The following is a 25,347-nucleotide window of genomic DNA, read 5'->3' on the forward strand; positions in this document are numbered from 1 at the left end:
AAATCATTTGCCATTGATACGTGTATTTCAATAAAACAAAACAAAGATCTGTGGCAGATGTGGGAATGAGAAAGTCACATTTCCTCCCTCTCCTGTGCTGGCGTCTCTATCTCTCTGGAATATCTTATAAATGATATATACAGCTATATGTGCCTGTGTCACAAAGTCATTCTGTCTTCTGAAAGCCTAATATAATCAAATTCAGTGCCTTAAGATGGTGTAGTTGAAGATTTGATCCCCTTCCACTAAAGTGGAAATACTTTCAGTAATTGAAAGCAGATTCACGTCTGGAGTTGTACAAGCCAAGGTTTTCATTTTTAAAATAAACCTTTTGTTCTCTGGTTTTAAATGTTTGAGAGCCATCCAAAGACCTCTGTGTGCTAATTGTTAAAGTAGTCCTTAAGAAAGGATTGCAAATACCCAGAGAAGGCATTTTAGAAATCAGCTAACTTAACTAAGCCTCCCTCTCAGCCGAATATTTTAGTGCAGCATGTACTGGTCTGTGCCCCACATTCTGTTTTTTTTTTTTTTTTCCAGCGGACTCCCAGGTATTTAAATGCAACTGCAGCGTTCAAAACACTGAACTCCAGGCAGAGGCCATCTGCTATAAGAGGTTAAAAAACTTGAGAAATGTTGGTGTTATCCCATTTTATACTGTGATTTACACAATGTGATGATGAATTTGAGATCCGCTATAAAGTATATTTAATTTAAAGAGGTGGTGATTATACATTAACTGAGAGACTGAAACTTACAAAAATATGATTGCAGGTGGTTCACCTGCTTCCTTTCTCATCTTCAGAGACTAAGTGTTAAAAAGCTTTAAAAAATTGGCTGTGAAAGACTGAAATTAGGGTACATTCTAGACAAAGAGGGAGTCACTTGATCTCTTATTAGCTGTGAAGATAGAGAAGAATAGTGCTGTATAAGAGCGTTACCTTCCTTTTTCAGGACATGATACCTAAAATGAGTTGTTTAATTATGAGGAAAAAGTTAAAAGAGTTGTACTTTTAACAATGACAGTTGACATCAGGAAAAGATAGAAAGGCGCATTCCAAATGTTTTTAATGACTAGTTTCTTAACCTGTTGTATTGATCATTAATAAGATGTGAATGGACGTATTTCCAGAGTATGACATGGCAGTTTGATTTCTTAGAAATTGCTTGGTAGCTCTGCATTTTAACTTGTTTTCTTGCCTTCTTAGTAGTTTATCATTGCAGCACATTATAATAAATATGAAGTGAATAACTTGGCCATAATTCAAATGATATTCTTGTTATTATGTAAAAGCCCTCTTTTATAAAAAAATAAATATTTAAAGTATTCAGCAGATTTTTAATTACCAAATAAAATCATACTAAATTTTGGCTGTTGCGTCACGTTTCTTAGATAGCAGTGGCCTAGTGTGGGGCATAATAGAATTTAATTCTTCTCGAAGATTTAGAGAAAGAAAAGCGACTTCACATGGACTCTTCTACTGATGTCTGAACACTGATTTCCAGTGTAATATCCTTGTCTAAACATTTAAACTAAAGCTTTTTGTGGCTTCTATTTACTGTTAGTTTTTATGTTCCTACATATTTTTACTTGGTTAAAGGGGTGCACAGGATCTTCTGTCATCCGGAATAATACTTTCAATTTTTCACGGGACTCCTTTCTTTCATAATGTAGGCAAGTGGCAAAGGAGGCACTGTCTAAATACAGTGATCCTGATAATTAATGCTATAAAATAGATTAAAATGCTGTATTTCAGGTATTCATTTCCTTAAAAGGGCCACCAGAACAGCGTTGCTAAGCACCCGTCACTACTGCAAGTAACAGAAAATGACCCAAATTAAAGAACCTGTTCTAAGCTGTATTCTTGCATTTTCTAAAGTTCATTTCAAAAGATTTAACAAGACTCATTCAATTAGTGGGGAAAAAAGATCTGTTTTCAGCTCTGATCAGCAATTAAGAGACTGGGCTTTGGAACATCAGTTCTTTATGTTATAATTTATTTTGTTTGGTAGGCTTTACTTTATAAACAATTGTGAATAAAGATTTTTAACAAGCCACCTTTCTAGTAATCCAGATGTAAATGCTAAATACAGGACAATATATTTGTTTTAAATTTTTATTACAATGAGTTATTTTGTAGTAACTTTTCCTCATTTAAGGAAAGTTTAAATTTTATGCTAATATGATACATTAATGCTTTATTATGGATTTCTTACTCTGTGAAAATCTATATGTATACGTGCACACATACAGACATATGTAGTTTAAATTAAAGGATGGCTGTAATTATTCTATCTTATCATAGATATGAGTGCTTTAGCACCTAACACTTGAGAAATAGGATATTCTTCCTTAAGGATATTTGAATGTTGTGAAAATGCTACCATGAAGGAGATAGAGTGGTTTGGTGAAGAAAGTAAATAAATAAATTATTAGGAGCAGAAGTTTTTTTTTTTTTTAGATTTTTTTTTGGCGGGGTGGCGGAGGGCATGCAGTCAACTGTACCCTTCTGGGTTAGACCAGAACTTCTAAGTAGTTGTGGCCAAATGGTTAGATCTTTCAGTGGCCTGGTTCTTAGCTAATACAACTGCAGTCACAAATACAAGCCACGAAACTTCCTGGCAGAGAGAAACGAATGAAAGGGTAAGGGCTATTAGAGGAGTGGGAGAGAGGAGCAGGAGGGTTCCCAAAGGGTCAGATAAGGATCATTAGTAAAATTTTTGCTACATAACTTTGATCTAGACAAATCTAAAGCATATAAATATGGATTTTAAGTTGTGAATGATAAGTGCTATTTTGGTTATAATCGCGTGAAGTGATTCGTATCCAGAAACATTGACTATTTTAAAGCCCAAATAACATACTTCTTTATTCTAAAAGAGATGTTTTGCATTAGAAATTTATTATGCTTAGATTTATCAATTTGGTATTACAGATTCCTCTAGCAATAGATAATATGCAATAAATAAAATTTGTGTAACTCTTGTTAGAGTTTTGTCTAAGATGAAAAGTTATTCTAATATTCATTTTTGCATAAGGCCTTTTGACCTGAGTTGAGTTCTCTTGTTGGGTATTTGGAATACATTGTCTTCTGATATGTCCAAGTTTGGTTTTCCCTATAAAGAATAACAATGTGTGTACTATACAGATTATTTTTGTATGTGTCTATATATGTAGACATATATAGCAGGTTTGAAAGGATGGTATTTTCATATTTAAGAAACCAGTTGTTTTACGATTGTTGTGTATACATTGATTTTTGTTACAAACCCAGCTGTTCAGTTAAAATCCTATGTATTTAAGTTTTGAAATGTCTACTCTTAATTTTTACTGTTGAAAGTAAAAATTTTACTATTGGCAGTTGTTTTACAGGTTGAAAACAACTACCTTTTTGGTTTCCCAGAAACAGTTTATGCCATAGATGTTATGTTGGTATGATGGTAAATTCATTTTACAAGGGAGGAGTAATAATTGAAAAGTATACACAAATATTCGTGGGCATATCACATTTAAATAATAGTTAAATTTGGGAAACGACATACTATAGTATTTAAAAGAAAAACAGTTTCTCTCTTAAATGTTATTATTCCCCTCACTTAATATTAAATAGTGTTTGACATAAATGTCTTGTTTTGTACATTAAGGAGGCAGAATATATTACAAAATGTAACAAAATGACTAATATGGAACTAACATAAAAAAACACTTTAGTCTTTTGTGGTTATATATATTAACTTAAACTTTGTAAAAAATTAAAACGATGTGTGAAAGTTTCAATGAATTGTTTTCATCCTGGTTTGTGCACAGCACCTTTTTTTCCTTAGCCTTAAACTGCAGGGAGAGAGAGGGCCTGCTGTCTAGAGACCTGTAAAATGTAATCTGGATCTCTTTTTATGCCTTTTCTTTTAAATAAAACAAAATTACCTTATATAACAAATTTAACATTGTTAACCTTTTATAATTATTTAACCATTATTTCATTTTACCTCCTGCTTCAAAGTTGTACATTAGCAGAGTAGACACCTGGCTGTGCTCTTAAAAGTTTATTTGGCTTTCAATTCCTGTGATAGTAGGGGGCAGTACATCTCCTTAATTATCTTTGTTCAGGGAAATGCTGAAAGGCCAGGGTAGTTAAACAAGGCCATTTGGATTTGTGAGGTCGAAGTCAGATGCAAGGAAAGGGGTTAAATGCATTATCATCTTATTGAGACCATCATCAGTAAAGTGACCTTGATGGAGGTGGAAAAAGCCATTTGGCTATTTTATGACAGCCACCCCTGCTTGTTTTATCACTTACACATTTTTACATATGGCTTTATCATATTCTTTCTTTTCGTTTTCAAATATTATTTCCTCTGATTGTAGATTATCAGAATGAAGGTGAAAATTAAAATTAGTTTCTTTTTAATGATAGAGTTTCTTTCCTAAGTGTGTTTCATACATTGATTTATATGGAAATACCCCTTCATTAAAAATTAAGGTGATCAGGTTAGCTGACCCATTCTGTATTTGCTTTTAAGGGTCTTTTAATGATGATGATTAGTCTTTTTGCAAAGAAGCTGCAATTCTGCTACTTTTCCAATTGTTTTTAAGCTAGTAAGAGGAAAGACTTGCCAGCCTCGATTTTAGCAGTGGGAATAATGTTTGTTTTAACAAGTGCCTAAGTATGTTTACTTGAAAGTTATTCAAGTTTTAGTAGTTCTATTGCTGCTGTTCTGGAGTCATCACTTCCCTTATGAAGTTAAAACAAAGCCATAAGATTTATAGTTTATATTTCTTAACTTTATGGCCAAGATTTTTCTTGCGATGTATTTTATATCAACTCCAATAAAATGGAATTCTTGCTTAAATGTTTGAACAAGTATTGTTCAATAAGAGGAAGAGTTTTATTAAACGCAGTACAAGATCTATCATTTTTGGAAACTCCAGTTAAAGCAATTAAGTGCTGCATACAAGATTTTTGTTTTCCTAGCAAAGCTGTGAAACATTGCTGATTGGAGTTTAGCGTACGCTTCACTTTATACTGAATTCTCTTTTATTACAATTAATGGGAGCTAAGTATAAATCTTTTTATCATATGAAAGAAAAAACTGGCCCATTATCAAAATACCTAAAATAATATTTCAGACTTTATTGGAGATATCTCCTTATCGTCATGCTATGAATTATGTAACACTAAAATCTCAGGGACTCAAGATCACCAAAAATAGTTCATTCAGGAGAGAGTCACGTTTTCTTGTTCAGAAAGGACTTATTCGTTTAAGAATCATTGATTTAAAAAACAAATTGGATCAAAAGGTGTTTAAAATGAAGTATAAACTCTCTCATTCCCCCACTCTGTTCCCACCATCAGGGCCCAAATTCAGGCTCTCTTCAGCTCTCCTTAGACTACTTTATTAGCTTTCCATTTGGGTTGCCCTGCCTTCTGCCTGTCTTTTCTTTAATCCAGCCTCCACAATGTCATCACAGTTGTCATTCTGAACTGTGTTTTATCAGACCCTTGGTGATCCTACCTCAGCCTCCACTGCTCTTGCACTCCCACCTTTGCACCAGTATTTTCGCTGGTCGGTGCTGCCTGTGCCCCTTCCTTGCATCTCACAGAACTTCCAAGAGCTGACTTGCATGGTATTTCTTTCTTTCTTTTTCTTTTTTTTTTTTTTTTTTTTTTTGAGACCAAGTCTCACTCTGTTGCCCAGGCTGGAGTGCAGTGGTCTCGCCTCACTGCAGCCTCCGCCTCCCGGGTTCAAGCGATTCTCCTGCCTCAGCCTCCTGAGTAGCTGGGATTACGGCACACGCCAACACACCCAGCTAATTTTGTGTATTTTAGTAGAGACAGGGTTTCGCCATGTTGGCCAGGCTGGTCTCGAACTCCTGACCTTAGGTGATCCACCCACCTCAGCCTCCCAAAGTGCTGGGATGACAGGTGTGAGCTACCGCACCCGGCCTTGCACAGCATTTCTTGTGGCACCTCCTCCTCTCATGCTTCCTTAGCACCTGATTCTTATTTCTGTGAGCACTTAACACATTATCCTGTAGTCATTTGTTTACATTTCTGTCTCCCTCACTAGGGGGACAAGTTCTTTCAGAAAACCACTTTGTCTCATTCATCCTTACATACCAGCACTAAGCATGATGCTAAGAAAATTGTTATTCTATAAGTCTCGAATGCTTATTGGATGAGTACACTAAATATAATTTAATTTTGTGGTGATGGAAGGTCATTACAAACATCAGTTATTTTATTGTTCTGTGTGAAAATATAATCGTTTACATAGGAGCTGATGAGGCTGAGTATCCCTGTCTAAATGGCCCGGCTATGCTGTCAGCTTTCACTTCTTATTGCTCTGTCATCAAACAACACAGGTTATTTTGTTGTTGTTGTTGTAATTTATGCATAAAATAAGAACAGAAAGGTTCTGAGTAAAGACTCAGAGCTAATTTCATTAACTTCATTAGTTTTGTCTTCTCTGAAGACCTTTTGGCTTAATGCCTCCATTTCTTTGCGTTTTCTGTTGGGTGAGATTTTGGGGTAGCTAAGTTCCAATAGGTGTTAGGTGTTTAGGTGAAGCAAAATGTTAATTTCCACAATGCAAAGAAGTTCATTGAAGCCTAACAGTAAATTTGAGTAAGAAAAAAATGGTCACTTACATGTACAGTTAACTTGAAATGTATATACATTGATAAAGATACTCATGATTGTAATTTTTTAAAAACTGGTAAACATCATATCTAATGCAACTCTCTTTGGATGACTAAAGTAGGGAAGAGATAATCTTTAAGATGATAATTTAGAACAAGAATCAGTACACCTTCCATGATTGTGTTACCAGAAGATTAATAGGTGAGGAATGCTGGAAGGACTGACAGACGTTTTGCCGTCGAGAGATTTACAGGTGAGGAGTACTAGAAGAAGAGAAAAAGAAACTCTGTATTTCTGCTCTCTTGCTCTGTCTTCATCTACCTTAAGAACAAAAACAGCTGGGCCAGGCGTGGTGGCTCATGCCTGTAATCCCAGCACGTTGGGAGGCCAAGGCAGGTGGATCACCTCAGGTCAGGAGTTCAAGACCAGCCTGGCCAACATGGAGAAACCCCGTCTTTACTAAAAATACAAACAAATTAGCCGGGCATGGTGGCATGCGCCTGTAATCCCAGCTACTGGGGAGGCTGAGGCAGGAGAATCTCTTGCACCCGGGAGGCGGAGGTTGCAGTGAGCCGAGATTGTGCCACTGCACTCCAACCTGGGTAACAGAGCAAGACTCTGTCTCCCAAAGAAAAAAAAAAAAGAACAAAAACCCCACAATACTCTAAAAACCAATTTTACTTTCTTCTGAGAAAGTGAATAGAATTAGAGACTTTTAGAACTGAAGATAATCTTCAAAATTATGTAATCCAGACTAGACATTTTGTAAGAAGAGAAGCCAAGGCCTAATAATAGCTGACATTTATTATTTACTGAAAGATAAGCATCTGTGTTAAACCCGTTATATATGATTTCATCTCATCTTCAGAACAGCTCATGAAATTAAATACTTTTATGATCTCTATTTTAAAGATATGGAAACTAAGTCATAGAACAGTTAAGTTGGTTGTTAGTGAGAGGTTTGGACCCAGGCACACAAATACCTAAATCAGGTATATCTTTTATTTATTTATTTATTTATTTTGAGACTAGGCCTTGTCTCGATACCTAGGCTGCAGTGCATTGGCATGAACATGGCTCACCACAGCCTCCAACTCCTAGGCACAAGTGATCCTCCCACCTCAGCCTTGCCAATGGCTGGAACCACAGGTGTGTGCCACCATGCCCAGCTAGTATTTTAAATATTGTTTTGTAGAAAAAGGGTCCCGCCATATTGCCTAGGCTAGCCTCCGAGCTCCTTGGCTCACGCAGTCCTCCTGCCTCGGCCTCCTAAGTGTTGGATTACAGGCGCGAGCCACCACGCCCGGCTTGTCTTTCTTCATTACTGAATTCTGCATCCAGTGCAGTTGTCAAGTTAGGTTTTGTTTCGATTTTAGTCTTAAATTTTGCTTTACATGTAAGTTCTGTTTCCTGTTCTAGAGTAGAAATATGATACCAGTCTATAACTTTTCATCAACATTATAACCATTGGATGTTACAGACATTCTCATTTGCTCAAGGCAAATCATTTAATTTATCAACAAGTGCTTATTGAGGCAATATATGTTTTGTATTATTCTCCTGTTTTTGTTTTTAATTCAGATTTTTTTAATGAGGTGTGATCATCTATGGTATAGCTAATGTCCACTCTCTGATTAATATCTAGCAATGATTAGCATCATTGATTTGAAAATTAGTTGATTATGCTTTTATTGACATTTCTATTCCCCATTGAATGGCTTGTTTATTTAATTGATGGCCAATGTTTTTACTATTAAAGGCTATTAACACATCAGAATGGTTTCTATTGAACCTGGCAAAATGATAAATTATGTTTGTGTTTACTCCTTTATGCCTAAGGCTAATTTATTGGTGGTCTTTTTATAGTTTTGGTCAGCTAAAACCTTCCGGTTAGGAAGTCGAGTAAATTAGCAAACTTATCTGGTGGTGTGACCTTGGAAAAGTTGCTGGACTTTTCTGGATTGCTACCTGTAAAAGGAGGGAAGTGAACCAGATCAATGATTTTGAACAGCGTAGCTTCTTGTAGAAGTTCTGTAGAGTTTCTTCAATTCTCTGATTCAGAATTCTTAAAAAAAAAAAAAAATCAAACTAAAGTGGTAATAAAACATACTGTGAACAAGTAAAATAGATACTAACTGTTTACATTTGCTACTGGGTTAGCTTATTTTTACATACGTGTCCTGCTTTCTTTGTGTATGTGTTTGTACTTTTTGTGGTATTTTGGTGAATGCAGCTTGCCTAAGGAATAAGAAGTGACAGCATCCTCTGCAGAGAAATCCTAGGAAAAAAGGAGTGTGCTTACTCACCAGCTTCCAGGGAAATGGTTGTGCTATGGACTGCATATGCCTGCCACTTTTGGTATTTGGTCGTAATAGAGATTCTAAAAATGAAGGGGTTGTCCTTATTATGAATAGATTCTTACTTTTCCAATGTTCCGTTATAGTACCATTAACCAAACTTTTTTGAAACTACTTTTTTGAAATTGCGTTTATTTCCAAGTCACAGATAAAAATAGTTCTTGTTATTATAGGCATTCCTCATTTTGATGAAATACCAATTTAACTAGTTTGATTGCTTGCCTTCCTTCACAGGCTTGACTAACCAGCATTTCAAAAAAATTAGATCTATTCCCGAGAGAGTATTTACCACAGTTAATTACATTCAGAAAAAAATAATGCTAAAAGCCTGTGAGGCCTTTTCAAAAGAGAACTTTCTCAGTATTATATTGAGAAATGACTTCGTCTTCTGAAAAAAGGCAACAACTCCTATGTTGACCACTTTGAAAGCAATAGTATTCATCTCGGTGAATTGTGGAGTTTTTAATAGTTGAGTGACAATACATTATAGCCCTTTCACGTGTCATGATTAAGGGCCGAACCAGAATGGTGTTTTTAATGGGTAGAAAATTAAATTTTGGAATTCAGAATCTAAGGCTTTATACATTAGTTATTTTTAATGTGCAGTTGTTTTAAACAAGATTCATGGCCTTTTTTAAACTATGAAGGTCTGTGAATGTATGATAATATGTTTGATTTCTTTAAAGTATATTTAAATTTCATGCATATTACATTTCATACAAAGGCGAAGCTCAGTCTTCACTTCTCTGCTTCCAGTTAGGAATAGGAGATTCAAAATACAAAGTCTTTCAAAAATTGAAAAAAAAACATTATTTGCTTTCATGCTCAGATATCAGTATAAACACCCGATTTATTCAAATACTTGTTTATCTATTAATATTAGTCATTAATACTGATTAATATTTTAGTTTTTCAGGAGCTGGGCATCAGAATTGTAAACTTAAAGTATTTGTCTCAGTTGAGGCAGAATGAATAGAATTAAACATTCAAGATTTTAAAAATATATTTTTTAAAAAGAAAGTTGATAGTATCTTTTCAGTTAAAAATAACCTCCTTGTGTATTTTTTGTAAAATTCATCGCCAGCCCCCATTTCCAGGAATATTTCAGTTAGCAATGAGGGGATGTCTACTTCTAAATGCCTGTGGTGTACTTTAAATTCCAACGAGGTACCTTGCTGGAAGGAGACCACTTGAAGATTTTATTAATCTCTGCAGTGTGAAAATGAAAACACTCTGAAACGAGACAACTAGTTCTAAATTCTGATAAAACAATAGATCATCATCATGACCCTAGGACAGAGTACGTAAAAATTGAATAAAGAAAGGTACATTTGAAATAATATATTGAATTATTTATCTATGTCTTAAGCTCACATAGAATATAATTCTATGTATATTAGACTTATCTGTTTAAGATAATTTATTTTTTATGACTTAGCCATAATCTGATGGGATGACAATGTCCTAGAGCCTGATTCACATGGTACCAGAATATATGTCCGTCACAAAAATAAACCTGCTTCTATCATGGGGGAAAACATTTGGGGTGGCAAGCTGAAGTACACAGTAAATGTACTAGAGTTCTGTGAGTGAGAAAATATACACCAGCTATACACTAGCAGTTGCCTATGAAAGGATGGAAGGAAAGAAAATGAAGGAGAGAGAAGAGAGGGGTGATAGTGATGTTTAGCTGTCTCTAAATTTTATTTTTTTAAATAAAGCAGGATATCTAATGTAAACAACAGTCTGTGACATTATTTCATATGCTATTTGACACACAACCCCTACTTCTCATAAATGTAAGAGGACAAACCCATTTATATATTTCTGTGATGTTATTAACTAGTATTGCACTTTATTTCTTTTTAAAATGATGCTTAACCCAGTAATCACTGAGTTTTAGTTGTACTTAGTCATGATTAGTGTAAAAATGTTTTTCTATAAAATAAGAATTAATATGTAATATTTAACTGCAGTCTATTTTAGGAATTTACTAATTTCTTAAGGAAAATTAATTCATAAATTTAAAAAGGGAATTTACTCACATTTGTTGAAAACCTACTATTTGCTACCTAGTAAGCGCTTTATCATCCTATTCATAATCATATAATTTTGAGTCCATTTAGACTAATTTTTTTCCACTTACATAGTCAATCCCTAATCAAGAACTACTGACTCTAAAAACCAGATGGATGTTTTTGGATCTGTTTGTTATAGTGCAGTCACAATCATAATTTATAATATCTTCATTCACTTTCCTGCCTTAAACTTTTCTCTTTAATCCAAAAAGGCAAATTATCTTGCTTGGGCATCACCTGATCTTCTCTTTTCCCTGCTCGGAAAGTCAATGTCATATCAAGAAGAAGCTTGAGTCTGATTGAAGTACAGGTAGGCTTACGGACAAGTGACAGGAGAAGGCTTTTCAGGTAGAGAGGCACATGAGCAAGTTTTAAAAGGTGGGATATGAAAAGTATATTTGAGAAAATATCAAATGACCTACTTTGAGCATGAAGTTCACGAAAGAGAATTTTGGAAGATAAGGCTGGAAAAGTGGGTTGGAACCAGAACATGGAGGACCATGAATTTCAGATAAAAAGGTTTCGATGTGCCTTTGGGATCCCTGGGAAAACAGTCACACAGTAGTACAGTGTGTTTGGGGGAAGATGTCTCTGGTAGATGCTGTTAGATGAATTATAAAAGCAAGGTAGTATTAATAGAAGTAGAGAAACTCGTTTGGACTTCTCCTACTATTACTTTCAATTCATGACTTCTTAAACTTATTAAGAACAGTTTACCAAAGTAAACTTCACAAAGGCAGGGGACTTCTGTTCACTCTGGTATCTTCAGAGCCTAGAACAGTGCCTGGCACTGGTTGATGCTCAGCGGATACTTGTTGAATTGAATGAATGAGACCCAGAAAGTCCAAGTGACTGTTTTGAATTCACACAGCTAGGATAGGGACAGATCCAGGCCTAAAAATTGCACTCCCAGTTTGCTGTTTTCTTGACATGCTAGGCTGTCATACAGGTCATTACCATTAGCGTGGCTTTTTCTTTGTCAACTCTTGTCAACTCTTACCCTAAATTCTTCTGAATTCTTCTTGCAAGTGATTGCAAACTGCCTCATATCTTACATACTCATCACAGCCTCCCCTGAGCTTTTTTTTTTTTTTTTTTCCAAATCAGGCTGGAGTACAGTGGTGCAATCATAGCTTACTGTAACCTTTAACTCCTAGGCTATAACGATCCTCCTGCCTCAGCCTCCAGTCTGGCGCACACACTACCACACCTGGCCAATTTTTAAGTTTCAGTAAAGACTTGAGTCTCACTACGTTGCCCAAGGCTGGTCTTAAACTCCTGGGCTCAAGCAGTCCTCCCACCTCCACCTCCCAAAGTGCTGGGATTACAGGCATGAGCCACTGCTCCTGGCCTAGGCTCTTAATAGGTTGCTTTTATCTACAGACTTAATGGGTTGAATTGTTTATTGTTACTTTTTTCAGATGGTAAATCCCAGGTCAGAGACTGTCTTCTGCTTGTTTTATTTTTCAGCAGCCCTCCTCTCTGAACAGCCGCACGCACTCCGGACGCCTTTGAGTGCAGAAGCTAGTTGACTGATTGCCCAGCCTCCAAGTCTGTCTTTTAGTTCAAGTTCTTACGGCGTTACAAATATATAGTTAAAACTGTTTTTGTCAGATTGGTAAAGGACCACTTAAATTTACTTGATATGGCCAGGTGTGGTGGCTCACGCCTGTAATCCCAGCACTTTAGGAGGCCGAGGCGGGCGGATCACCTGAGGTCAGGAGTTGGAGACCAGGCTGGCCAACATGGTGAAACCCTGACTCTACTAAAAATACAAATATTAGCTGGGCATGGTGGTGGGCACCTGTGATCCCAGCTACTTGGGAGGCTGAGGCAGGAGAATCACTAGAACCTGGGAGGCAGAGGTTGCAGTGAGCTGAGACCGCACCACCGCACTCCAGCCTGAGTGACAGGGTGAGACTCCATCTCAAAAAAAAGGGAAAAATTTACTTGATATTTTTGTAATACTGATCACTCTGTATAGGCCGGGCATTGGTTCCAGGACTCCCCTCCTCATACACCAAAATCCATGTATACTAAAGGCCTGCAGTCATCCTGCACAACCCACATGTAGTCAGCCCTCCCTCTGTGCAGGTTCTGCATCCCATAATTTTGATCTGCATTTGGTTGAAACAGTCCTCATGTATATGGTCCCAGCTGGTTCAAGCCTGTGTTGTTCAAAGGTCAACTGTAGTTGAAACAAATAGAAAAATGAAAATTTTAATTTTTTTAAGCTCTCTACTCAAAGTAATAGTCTTGTGAGCCTAAATTATGTATCATTTTGCAATTTAAAAGAGAAAGAAAAAAAATTTGGTGTTACTCTGTTTGATTCTGTGAGATCACCTTGAAATAACATACCATGTAATGAGAAATATGTGTGAAATGAAACCATTACAAAAACTGTGAGATGGCCACTATCATTTATTGTGTAGATTTTACCTAGTAAGATCATTAGTCAGAGTATTGCTTTATTTCAGTAGAAAAGTGCAATTGGTGGAATACTTTAGACCATGTAGTATCACTTTTTTTTTTTCTTGAGATGGAATCTCACTCTGTCGCCCAGGCTGGAGTGTAGTGGTGCGATCTCGGCTCACTGCAAACTCTGCCTCCCGAGTTCAAGCGATTTGAATCGAGTAGCTGGGATTACAGGCGCCTGCCACTGTGCCTGGCCAATTTTTTTTTTTTTTTTTTTTTTTTTTTTGAGACGGAGTTTTGCTCTTGTTGCCCAGGCTGGAGTGCAGTGGCGCGATCTCAGCTCACCGCAACCTCGGCCTCCTGGGTTCAAGTGATTCTCCTGCCTCAGCCTTCTGAGTAGCTGGGATTACAGGCATGCGCCACCATGCCCGGCTAATTTTGTATATTTAGTAGAGATGGGGTTTCACCGTGTTGGTCAGGCTGGTCTCGAACTCCGACGTCAGGTGATCCACCCGCCTCGGCCTCTGAAAGTGCTGGGATTACAGGCATGAGCCACCGCGCCCAGCTGTAGTATCACTTTTGTGTGTATTTTGTTATAATTTCTTTCCCTGAAAAAAAATTATTCGTTAAATGTAACAGAGGCTCTTATTAAGATTAATACAATAGTAAAGAATAAATAGACCAAGAAATTGCCACACTTTTATAAACATATAGAATTGTTAATGAATCATTATTAACCTTCTTTAAATTTAGAGATGTTTCCCTCACAGTTGAAAAGAGAAAAGCTAAAAATACTGTATTAATGATATAGTGACTTTCTCTACAATATGAACTATTCAGCTATGAGTCAAAGAAGTCTTGATATTATTATAGCATCAGATTTAACATTAAAAAAATTATACAGTACTTTTTTTTTGAGACAGAATCTCACTCTGTCACCTAGGCTGGAGTGCAGTGGTGCAATCTTGGCTCACTGCAACCTCCGCCTCCCAGGTTCAGGTGATTCTCCTGACTCAGCCTCCCAAGGAGCTGGGATTACAGGCACCCGCCACCACGCCCAACTAATTTTTGTATTTTTAGCAGAGACATGGTTTCACCATGTTGGCCAGCCTGGTCTCCAACTCCTGACCTCAGGTGATCCACCCGCCTCTGCCTCCCAAAGTGCTGGGATTACAGGTGTGAGCCACCATGCCCGGCCTGTACAATACTTTTAATCTCAAAATGAATTAAAAATACTATAGTATGAACTAGCTTTATGTTAAATATGACAGTAATATGTAGTTCTAGAAGGTATTGATTTAGTATTTTAAAGGTTATGAAATTACAAAATAAAAATGTTTAGGCTTTTCATGCTATAGAAAGAGATGATATCAGAGAAATATGTTTATGTTTTCTGTGAGATAGGTTCTGTGAGAGAACCATAGTTCTGTATTGTACTGGTTTTTACTTATAACCTATTACCTTGTAAATTGTTTTGTATATAATAAATAAGACATATACTTTTTTTGCTTATCCAGTTAGAGGCTTTTTAAATATGTCCCTTCTCACCCCCTAATGATCAGTATTCCCTTCCTGTGTTCATTCTTTTGATGTTTACTGCTGAATTAACCAGGTTTTAGTCTTTAAAGGTCCTTTGGCATATTATAGAAACAACTTCTGTGATAATGTCATTGAGGTACTTTTTGCAGAGTGGGGCAAGGGAAGGGTATATTGATGAATAACTCTTAGGAGAGTTGCATAAAATATTTTTTCAACCTATTGAAGTTAGTTTCTAGTAATGTCTTTCTTAAGGAAAGAGTTTGAGCACAGTGAAATAAATGTTTCACTGGTTTTATATAAATTACTAAGATAAAACATTAAAATGGTCAGAATGCTTGTGTCCTCCTAAAATTTGTATGTTGAAACCTAATCCTCATTGGGAGGGTATGAGGAGCTTGGAACCTTGGGAGGTGATTAGGTCCTGAGGACTTCAGGAAGGGGACTGGTCCGTGATGAAAGAGAGGGCTCCTTTGCCCCGGCTGCTGTGTGGAGACTCAGGAAGCACACGGCTGTGTCTGAACAAGGAAACGTGCCTTAGTAGACACGGAATCTCCTGGCACCTTGAACGTGGATTTCCAGCCTGTAGAACTATGAGATAAAAATTTATGTTGTTTGTAACCCACCCCATTCATGGAATTTTTTTATAGCAGCCCGATCTAAAATATGGGGCAAATAAATAAATGATTTTGCCAAAGTCTTAGAGAATTAGAAATCCCTCCCCCCAGCTATTTATAAAAAGAGTATACTGCTAGAGTCTTCAATTCAATTTAATAAGTATTTACTGAGTACCTACTATGTTTCTGACATCAGTGCTTTATTATTAATAATATAAGATACAGGAAATTCACTACTAACTATATACAGTGTAGTAAGAAAGTAAAAGCAACAGTTTTTATAATACTGTAACTCATATAATTTAATAAATATTGACCAGTTGCATATAAAATAAAATGTCTTTAAAGTTTTTAGTTTTAAAATTTTTATTGAGAATGTTTTCTTCTATTTTTTTAATATAAGAGGCCAAAGTACACCCAAGTCTCATTTGTCTATTAAGCTTGACTAAACATAGATAAACCGGAACTATTATTGAAGGCTGAAACCAAAGTATGTTATGGTTTATTAGGCTGTTAGGCTGATGGATTAGTTTAAACCTCAGTGTAAATCACCAAAAAATACATGAAGACAAAACAAAAGCACTGTATGGGTGCAAGAAAGATGTAATTCTTCATTCACTGGGTGTTTATGCATTTAAGGGTATAATCGTTCCCTAGGGCTCCCATAATTAATTGCTCAGTCTGAGTGGCTTAAAACAACAGAATTGTAGTCTCTCACAGTTTTAGAGGCTAGACAACCAAAATCAAGGTGTCGACACAGCCGTGCTTCCTCTGAAGACTCTAGGGAAGAATCCTCCCCTGCTTCTTCCAACTCTGGTTGCCCAGACATTCTTTGGCTTGCACCTGCATCATTTTACCTCCATTTTCATGTGGACTTCTTTCTTCTGTGTCTCTGTGAGGCTCAGGTGATCCTCCCACCTCAGCCTCCCAGGTAGCTGGGACTGCAGGTGTGTGCCACCACGCCTGGCTAATTTTTAAATATTTTTTGTAGAGGTGGGGTCTCCCTATATTGCTGAGGCTAGTCTCGAACTCCTGGGCTCAAGCGATCCTCCTGCCTTGGCCTCCCGAAGTGCTGGGATTACAGGTGTGAGCCAGTTTCCAGCCTCTGCGTGTCCATTTATCTTATAAGAATCCTGTCTTTGGATTTAGAGCTGCTCTAATCCGGAATGACCTCATCTTAACCAATTATACGCCAAGGACCATATTTCCAAATAAGGTCACATTCTGAGCTTCTTGGTGGCCATGAATTTTGAGGGCACGCTTTCCAACTTACTACAGAGGAAAAGGATACAGGAAGGTAAAAAATGCTTCTCTTTGCTGTCTTCAGTTTTTTTTTTTCCTTTCCCATTCCTTAGGGGGTTTAGATACATTAGAATTGAGCATTCTTGCCTTCACACTCCTATTCTTTAAAGATATTTTATCTGCCAAAACTGACTTATGTTTCTTTTCTCCCAAGAGTCTCACATTATGGGAAGTGCTAGTAAGCCAGCCATAGAATTTTGAATGTTTGCTATTCAATCATAGGGGAAATTAAAATTTAGTTTTTATGCTTTATTTATTTCAGAATTTTAAAAACTAGAGACAAAAATTCTGGAGACTGCCATACTCTAGCTGTGGCACTCAAAATGTAGTTATAAACCTTCTGGTGGTAAGTTAAGCATCTTAGAGTATCCTAGTCATTAGTTATAATAAACTTTATGTGAGTATGGTCTGTTGCCTCAGTTTCTCTTTAAGGTTTAAACTTATAAACTATTTTTAATGTAAAAGAGAAATGATATAAGTGAACTTTATGATTATCAATGAAGCTTATTTGTAATTTATTTTGATAATTATCTTTGGCTTTCAGTTTTAAGTGGCAAAACTGATACCATAAATACCAAAACCGATACCCATAAATATCCATAAAGTATATTTTAATAAACACATGACATATTTATCTGTAAGAATGAAGATATCTAGGTCAGGAATTTCAAGAGGTTTGTCATCATCTTTCAAGACAATAAATGATATACTGGGATCTAAAGTGTTATGTTCCCAAGGAGTGATGCATGAGGTCCTTTTCTGAGAGCAGCTATTGGTTAGTTAGTTATGGGAAAGCCCTTTCAGAGAAGTGGACTTAAGGAGGCCACAGAGAAGAGAAGAGCCTCAGGCACACACTGTGTCTGGCCTAGAATTCCACTTTGGGTCACTCCTGCCAGTAGGAGAGTCTATATGTGAACTATAATGACATGGAATATAGTTTAAACCCAACTTTATGAACACACACCCTGTAAAGATCCAATCTGGTAATTAGAGTGTTAGAGTGGTTTATGCCTTTTTAGGGGAGCAAGATAAAGGTGGAGAATGGGAAGGGGTTCTAAATCAGGGACTTCAGTCTGATATTTTGTAATGTTTATAGATGGGTGACATCTACTGAGATTCCTTATTCAGGCATAAGAGAATGTCCTCCTTTCCTCAGGTTGCACAGGAAGAGGAGAAAGAAGGGGTGATGATCTTACCTATGAAACTTAAATTCATAATAATATGAATAGGCATTACATTTATGAAAACCTTTTGCCAGTTTAAAAATGTTTTAAGCCGGGCATGGTGGCTCATGCCTGTAATCCCAGCACTTGGGGAGTCTGAGGTGGGAGGATCACTTGAGCCCAGGAGTTTGAGACCAACCTGGGTAATGTAGGGGAGACTCTGTCTCTACAAAAAAATACAAACTATTAGAAAGGCATTACATAACAAAAGTTACTTTGTTAACTTGTTTTCATACAAAATTAGGGTGCTCCGTATATTTGACACTGGTCAGATTTCCGCTCTGGGTGGGGCTGTGTGGTTTAAGCACAAGGTGAGGTATATGTGCTGAGCTGGATGCCAGAAGACATGAGTCCTGATCTGTGCTCAGCTGCCAACTACATGACTTGGGCTGGATAACAAAACCCTAACAGATGCCTCGAAGACCTTCAAAAGCAATAGTTTGGATTTTTTTTAGTTCTGAAATTCTTCCATTATCCTTCTATTTAAACTGACATAGCATCTGCATTGCAAGTGTCTGTTAGTATTGACCAGAATTGTATTCTTTGTCTACTACTACATGGAAATTTTCCTGATGATGAAAATAAAACATTCCTTTGTTATGATCTGCTTTTTTAATTCTGTTGATTTGTTTAGCAGAATAGCAGTTTGGCATCATACTACTTTTAGGAGATTTTCCTTCAATACTATATTAGGCTCTGTACCCGTAAGTTCTTTCATTATTTTTCAGAAGTCTTCAAGTAAATTGAAAATAAAAAAATCCTGTGTGCTTTTGTGTGTGTGTGTGTGTGTGTGTGTGTGTGTGTGTATGTATGTGCATGTTGATTAGGCTATTAACATCGTATCTTCTTTGTTTCCAATACTGATAATCACTAATTTATCTATATTTTGAACTATTGGCCAGTTACTCTGAGTTAAAGAAAAAATTAATCTCTATATGGATTTAAAACAAAGATGAGTAAATCAATGACGATGAGATGATTTTAGGATCTTTTTTACTTAGCCAGAAGGGACACAACTGATTTTTGAAAGTTATGTTTGTTTGTGCATCTCCAATGGAAACATTATGTGTGATTAGTTTATTTTGATTCTTAAGTATTCTTGATAAGCATCTGAATGTCTGCCTGAATGAATTTGAAAAACTAAAAGAAACAAGCTGAGATTTCATGTCTCTGTTTTTAGTGTTAGTCTCTGCTATCATATGCCCCAATTTCATAATTTTATTGTAATAAAATTAAAGCATTAATTGCTGCATTTTTAGTTCACCTAATTCATATTTCATATATTAAAGTTCAAAAGAGTTATATATAACTCTAGATAGAGAAGGACTTAACCAAGATCATGAGGAAATGAAGACCCAAAGAAGTGAAGAGATTTAGGCCAAGCACGGTGGCTCATGCTTGCAATCCCAACACTTTGGGAAGCCAAGGCAGGCGGATCACTTGAGGTCAGGAGTTCAAGACCAGCCTGGCCAACATGGCGAAACCCTGTCTCAACTAAAAATGCAAAAAATTAGCTGGGCATAGTGGCGCTTGCCTGTAGTCCCAGGTACTCAGGAGGCTGAGGCAGGAGAATTGCTTGAACCTGGGGGGTGGAGGTTGCAGTAAGCTGAGATGGTGCCACTGCACTGCAGCCTGGGCGACAAAGCAAGATTCCATCTCAAAAAAAAAAAAAAAAAAGTCAAGAAATTTGACTATGGGTATAAGTTGATATTGGTAGAAAGAGAACTAGACCAGCCTGGACAACACGGTGAAACCCTGTCTAAAATACAAAAACAATTAGCCGGGCGTGGAGGTGTGCACCTGTAGTCCCAACTACTCGGGAGGCTGAGGCAGAATTGCTTGAACCGGGAGGCGGAGGTTGCAGTGAGCCGAGATCACGCCACTGCACTCCAGCTTGGGCAACAGAGCAAGACTCTGTCTCAAAAAAAAAAAAAGAGAACTAGAAGCCAGCTTTCTGGATTCTTACCCAGTATTCTCTCCATTATACCAATAGTTTGTTAAAATAATGGCATCTGCTTTGGAGAAATTAAAGTAGCTTTCTAGTCTGTGTGATATCTATGTAAAATCCTGTTTTATAACATAAATGTAAACAATGATTTTAATGATTTTTTTTCTGTTGTCTCAGATATCCCAGGACATCTGGAAGAGTTCCTATAAATTTTAATTTTTTAATTACAAAATATCCAGCGGGGACAGGGCCATTTTAGAAATGAGTAATAGAATCGTAGAGTTAGAATCCCAAGTGACCATGAGTGCTAACTTGTCCCTTGGGTAAGGTCATCATTTAAAAAAAGCATGAAAGCATTTTATATGCTGTAGGAACTGGCTTCATACTGGGCCCCTAAAGTCGTTTATCTATTTGTACTGTCCTAAGCAAGTCATTTATTAACTAGTGAAAATAATATGTAAGTGTTCTGTTGTAAATGTGATGATCAAAAACTATAGCAAACGGAGAAAGGCAACCCCTAATTTATGTAAACTTGTATTTTAAAAGTTTGTTTATAATTCAGAAAGTATTTTCTCACAATACCTTAGTTTCCCAGGGTAATCCATACATTCTTTTTAACCCACAATTTAACATATGAATGATAAGAAGGACCATCCCCAAACTCTTGTTCTCAATTCTAGTTCTCAATTCTAGTTCTGAATGCCAAGAACACAGCTCCTTTGGTTAAGTATCTGGACTTCAACCTGACCACTTGCACTAGACCATAGAATAGGATGTATGTAGATAATTTCAAAATGAGGAAAGGAAAGGGAAAAACATACATTAATGGCTGCTAAGAGAAGAGAAAAGGGTCATATCGTTGGTTGCTCTTTGCCAAAAATAAAAATAAAACACATTGTAAGGACCACCATGCTTTTGAGCCCCTGTAGACACCAGGCAAGGATTTGCTATAGGACATTTGTGTCAGTTAGGGTGTATACATTATGTAGAAAGCTCTAAAACTTCACCATGGGAATGTGGGAATGGGTCTGTTCTGAGACCTTTTCAATATTGTAAGTCATTAGAGAACTAGCCTCAAACCAAAACTCTCCATGATTGCCAGGTAAATTGCAACACATTTAGTTGCATAGCTCTGAAACTTTTCCATTTGAATACAACAATTACCGGGTGTTCAGGAAATTAGATTTGTTGCAATATTTTAAGTGACTTAAATGAAGATCAGTATTATTTTTTAGTATCGGAATCTTCTAGTAACAGAGTTTGCCACATCTGTCAATGTGAATACAATTATATTTGCCTCAAATTTTATTTGCGTTTGTTTTTCTGCCTATTTTCTTGTGGAAATTTTAATGAGCAGTGAAATGACCAAAAGCTGGGCCACGGGGAGGAAAATAAAGATAATCTAAAACTTGTTTAATTATCCTCAGCATAATAAACACTTCACTGTAATAGGGATAATGCAAGAACATTCGGATTATCTGAACACATTGAAAAATGGCCTTCCAGTGTTAGGAGCGTAAGTATGCCACTATGAATTGTGTCTGTATGATGAACTTTCTTACACAGTCACGTGTTGCCTAAAGACATGGGTACAGTCTAAGAAAATCTCATTGTTAGGTGATGTCATTGTAGCGCTACAATCACTGAGTGTACTTACACAAACCAAGATGGTATGGCCTACTGCAGACTTAGGCTGTATGGTATAGCCTGTTACTCCTAGGCTGCAAACCTGTACAGCAGAGTACTCTACTGAATACCGTAGGCAGTTGTAGCACAATGGTATGTACTGGTGTATCTAAGCAGAAAAGATACAGTAAAAATACAATATTATAATCTTATGAGACCAGCATCATCATATATGTGGTTAATCATTGAAGTGTTACGTGGCACATGCCTGTGTGTGTGTGTGTGTGTGTAAGTATATGTTTATAAGTATAACATGTATAAATGCTTTTACTTATAATTATATTATAAAATAAATATATCATGAAATAGTGTACTTAAGAAATAATCCTAGCTGAGGCCGGGCGCGGTGGCTCACGCTTGTAATCCCAGCACTTTGGGAGGCCGAGGCGGGTGGATCACGAGGTCAGGAGATCGAGACCACGGTGAAACCCCATCTCTACTAAAAATACCAAAAAAAAAAAAAAAGAAAAATTAGCCAGGCGTGGTGGCGGGTGCCTGTAGTCCCAGCTACTCGGGAGGCTGAGGCAGGAGAATGGCGTGAACCTGGGAGGCGGAGCTTGCAGTGAGCCGAGACTGCGCCACTGCACTCCAGCCTGGGCAACAGAGCGAGACTCTGTCTCAAAAAAAAAAAAAAAAAAGAGCGAGACTCCTTCTCAAAAAAAAAAAAAAAAAAGAAAACTTTAAAATAAAAAAAAAAAATAAAAAAAAAAAAAAAGAAATAATCCTAGCTGAATAGATTATTTAAGCACTGTTCCTTAGGATATCACAGTGTATCATATGTCTTACTCACCTGTTTTCTTAAAAATTGTACTCAGAAGTCAACTTTTATTTTAAAACCTCATTAAATCATTCTTATAAGCAAAGGTAATTAAGATGGTGTCATTGCATTTTAGTGAGTTATATTTCTCTGGACTCTCCCTCTGTCACTATTTCCAATTAGAATTTCTCTAAAAGTTACAAGAGTAGTTCATTTTAATTACTAAAGATACCGAGGGGGAAATTTGTTGAGTGGACTCTGAATTTCAAGGGATTTCTGTCTTGTGAGTAAATTATAGAGCGGAGGCTATAAATTAGTTCTCCATTCTTTTTAGACCTTGAACTTTTTATTATTCTGCCTAAATATAACTGTAACTTCCATTTTCCCATCTTAAAGTTTGCAAATTTATGTTCTCTATATTTCTTTCTTGATTAGCAAGAGGTCTCTGTCTTACATATTTTTCAAACCTTACCTTCTCAGTTTACTAATTTGTAATTTCTACTCTAATCTTTATTAATCCTCTTCTTTTTCTTAGACATAATTATGGCTATTAATATGCTGCTAAATGCAACTTTGTCCCCATTCCATGTGTAGGTGTTCTTTTTAAAATTATTCTGTGTACATTTTGTGATTGAATATTTTATTTTCTAGACATTTTGATTTTTACTATTTAAAACTTTCTAGGTTTAATTCATTGATAACAGAAAATGTGGCTTGTATATGTAAGCTTTTTAAAGATTTATTAGGGTTTTCTTTGCCTCTTACATAGCAATCTTCAAACTTTTTGCTTACATACTCACTAAAGGAATTTGATAAACTCAATATCCTCCCACGCATTTTAAAGTTGAAGTCAAATACTTTTCATCACAAGTAAAAATAATTGCAAAGGATTAATTTCCAGTGTATGACAAATATTGATATTTTAAATAAATTGTTATATCACAATTTTTTAAGAGAAAGAGTCTTGTTCTGTTGCTAGGCTGGAGTGCAATGGCATGATCATAGCTCATTACAGCTTTGACCTCCTGGGATCAAGCTATCCTCTCACCTCAGCTTCCCAAGTAGCTGCCATCATGCCCTGTTAATTGTATCATTTTGTTGTTGTGGAGACAGAGTCTTGCTATGTTGTTCAGGCTGGTCTGGAACTGCTGGCCTCTATTATATCATGGTTATTCAGTGTCCATTAATAATTATAAATAAATACTATATGCTCTGCCAATCGGATGCTCACCATCAGGTATTTATTAATAATTTACAAAGCTCCTCAACACTAGAATATTTTACATTATTTCTTCTCTTTGAAATTTGTATTTTCATCCCACATTTCCTGGAATATTTTATTTTGATATAATATATCTTTATTCTTGAAATTCCTTTATTGTTCAACTTACCGTACTCTTCTGCAACAAACACAGTCATATATATATATTTGAAAAATGTCTATGGCTTCAAGGTCCTAAGAGATAGAAACAAATGATCTTGTTTGAATTTCAGAAACAAATGATCTTCTTTGAGCTTCAAATACTGTTATAATCTGTACACACTTGATCCAAAACCAAACATGTACACTCTAATAAAAAAACTATTATTTATAAAAATTGGCCAGGCATGGTGGCTCACGCCTGTAATCCCAGCACTTTGGGAGGCCAAGGCGGGTGGATCACGAAGTCAGGAGATCGAGACCATGCTGGCTAACACAGTGAAACCCCGTTTCTACTAAAAATACAAAAAATTAGCTGGGCGTTGTGGCAGGTGCCTGTAGTCCCAGCTATTCAGGAGGCTGAGGCAGGCGAATAGTGTAAACCCGGGAGGCGGAACTTGCAGTGAGCTGAGATCACGCCACTGCACTCCAGCCTGGGCAACAGAGCGAGACTCCATCTCAAAAAAAAAAAAAAAATTACATTTGTGGCCAGGCACTGTGGCTTAGCAATTTTGGAGGCTGAGGTGGGAGGATTACTTAAGGCCAGGGGTTTGGGCAACATACGAGACCCTGTCTCTACAAAAAATAAGAATATTAGCCAGATGTGTTGGCACCGCCTGTAGTCCCAGCTACTCTGGAGGCTGAGGCTGGAGGATAGCTTGACTCATGAGTTCAAGGTTGCAGTGAGCTATGATTGTGCCACTGCACTCAAGCCCAGGCCACAAAGTGAGACCCTGTCTCCAAAAATAATTTTAAATATAAATAAATAAAATTGGAAATGTATCTCCTAATGAGATGAGGTGGTAATTGTAATGGTTCCTGGCTCTTTGATTTTCTGCTCTAGAATGGGCATTGCCTCATGGTAAGTTTCTAGATAGATGAGAAAAAAAAGCTCTTCTGTAGGTACCAGATCAGCCAAGTCAATATAAGGGCCTGAAATGAATTCCTTTGCAACTGTTCAGGCTTACATATCCCTTAGAAATTTTTTACTCACAGGATTATAGATACCATGGCTTGAAGACCACTGGTCTAATAGATGGTACATTTTTATGAATGATCATATTATGGTTATTAATGCACTTAAAAATATTCTTATTTGTAGGCATCAGCATTTGCTCTGTATGCATTCAGCCATATTTAAATGTATGATTTAGATGAGTGAGTGTAATTCAGCTGGAGCACTATTTAGCATTGTGGATGGGATGTTTCCTCTTTTTGAGAAACTGTCTCTTACATTTTAGGGACATCACTAGTCTAAGTATCCTTAGAGGCTAACAGACATTGTGGCAGCTCAAAAACTTCACACCCCGTTTGCAAACATTCTCAGGCAATGAGAACTGTCCCAGATTGAAAATTACCGATATAAATCC

General features: G+C 36.7%; 1 protein-coding gene across 10 annotated transcripts in view; it reads left to right on the forward strand.

Annotated features, from left to right (window-relative positions):
• Positions 1–25,347, forward strand: part of TENM3 (teneurin transmembrane protein 3) — a 2,305,387-nt gene that overhangs the window by 1,955,890 nt on the left and 324,150 nt on the right. The gene's annotated exons all lie outside the window — the stretch shown is intronic.

The sequence above is a fragment of the Symphalangus syndactylus genome, chromosome 4, assembly GCF_028878055.3.
Source record: "Symphalangus syndactylus isolate Jambi chromosome 4, NHGRI_mSymSyn1-v2.1_pri, whole genome shotgun sequence".
Taxonomy (NCBI): Eukaryota; Metazoa; Chordata; class Mammalia; order Primates; family Hylobatidae; genus Symphalangus; species Symphalangus syndactylus.